This window comes from Poromitra crassiceps (assembly GCF_964638095.1).
Source record: "Poromitra crassiceps genome assembly, chromosome: 5".
Classification (NCBI taxonomy): domain Eukaryota; kingdom Metazoa; phylum Chordata; class Actinopteri; order Beryciformes; family Melamphaidae; genus Poromitra; species Poromitra crassiceps.
In genome coordinates, this window is record NC_139642.1 from 14586689 (window position 1) to 14588923 (window position 2235).

A 2235-nucleotide genomic window follows, 5' to 3' on the forward strand; every position below is an offset into this window, starting at 1 on the left:
AAGGACAACATACTGACACACAGACAGATTTGCCATTATATACAGTAGATAGATATATTGATTGATTGATTGATTGAAGTAGCTATGCAAATCTTAGCTGTTTACTAAGATTAGAGTATTTGAGATAGCAGTCAATGTTATACCTCTGACTTAGTAACTCTGACTTTGAATCAATTGTGAGGAATGGCCTATTATGTTGTGCGAGCGAGTATGTGTTTAGAGTTAAAGCCGTGAGCAGACGTGTGTGAGACTGCGTTTGTGAAGTCGTCGGGGGGACTCTCCTGGTCTCCAGCTCAGTCATATAGTGTGAAAACTACAACGACACAAAGACTCCTGATTACAAGACAGACATGTGGTGTAGTGTGAAAAGAACAGCGCCTGACGACTGACAGCCGGGAGGTAGTGTGTCCATGTCAACAAACTCAGCAGACAGTGTGTGTGTCAGCGTGATCAATCAACACCTTCTCACACTCAATTCCTCAAATTCTGCCATTTGGTCAGGTGTCTCTTTGTGTTTTTAAATGTGCAGGGTAGTCCATAGACTGCAGGGTAGTCCATAGACTGCCATAGAACTCCCACGTCTCAAACTGACACTTTATAGCTGGCATCTTGTGTCACCATAGTAACGGTGAGGACCGTTAAGGCTATTGGAGCCGCTATCGTCTAAACCCGACAGAAACTTCTCAGAATCAAAGGTGAAATAATTAAAACGGATATAACCCTTTTGTGTTTTGTGTTAAATAAATAACGATAAAGTCTGAACTAGTAAACACCATTAACCACTAGGGCTGTGAATCTTCACTGGCCTCACGATTCGATTCGATTACGATTCAGAGTGCTACGATTCGATTCGATAACGATTATCGATGCATCTCGATGCATCTTAAATCGATGCATCACTTTTTTCCTCAATACATGATTTATTTTTTCTCACTTTCTTTTTTCTCACTGTGTGGCTACTTTTAAAATAAAAGTGCATTTGGAATTGCATTGTATTATGATCCATAATTAAAATAAACAACTGCATGTACTTCCATTATATTTTATTTTATTATTATTATTATTATTTTATTTTTTTAATAATCGATTTTTGACATTTGTGAATCGATGCAGAATCGTGCACGTCCGCATCGCGATGCATCTTATAATCGATTATTTTTGACACCCCTATTAACCACTGCCCATTGCATAACATTGTTTTTGGCTAGTCTCGTGGTGTCTATTTTCAGACGTGGGGGTTCTATGGCAGTCTCTATGGGCTTACCCTGCACATTTAAACAGGATGAAAAAGGCTTACAGTACCTCCTCCATGTCCTGACCCAATGGCAGCATTTGACGAGTTGGAGTGAGAACGTTTTGGATAAGTGATTAGCAGGGACCAACGAGATGTTTTGGTTTGGTCAGCGTGATCGATTTTTTTTAGCCGTAGGTCAGCTCGCAGGAAATGTTGGTCCCGATGTGATTTATTCTTCACATTTGGCTTCCAAACGTAGTTCCAGGAATTGCTCTGCATTTCTAATGAGAGAAACTACAAGATTCATGTTGGACTCTGAGACAAAGGTTTGGCAAACGCCCAGATAATGCCCACGACTGAAGAGCTGACGGAGGCAGAAGAATACGTGTGATTTTAACAACAAAGAGGAAAACGCAGCGAGTCTCTACAAAAACACAGATACAGAAATGGAGACAAGGCAGCTCTGATAGTATTATATCGTCAAATAGATAATAACATGCAGGTTTTTAAAGAAGAACACCGGTGTCAGCGCCCTTTTACGTCTGTCTATGTTTACTTTAAATGACATTTCTCTGAATCATTTTTGCAACATGCTGGAGTTAGACGTTTGTCTAAAATGTAGGTGTAAAATGTGATCCAGCTAAATCAGATCTAGACACGATCCGAATAAGAAAACACTGTGGTTAAACCCAAATGGGACAAACGACAGACAGAAGGAAAGACAGAGACAGAGAGAGAGAGAGACAGAGAGACACACACACACACACACACTGAGATACCCCTTTCACAAGGGTGAGGTCCAAGTTAACCAGGGTTATTCCCAGGTTGATTTGGGGGTATGAAGGGGTTAAACCCGGCTTGGCAGGGTCGTACAAGGGTTGATTTCAGTGTGAATGGCACCACCCGGATTCATGTGCTAATACTACCAAATAGCATAGGCTATTAGCATAATAATCAACCCGTGGCCGACCCACCTCTGAGGTTTACCCTCTCATACCCCA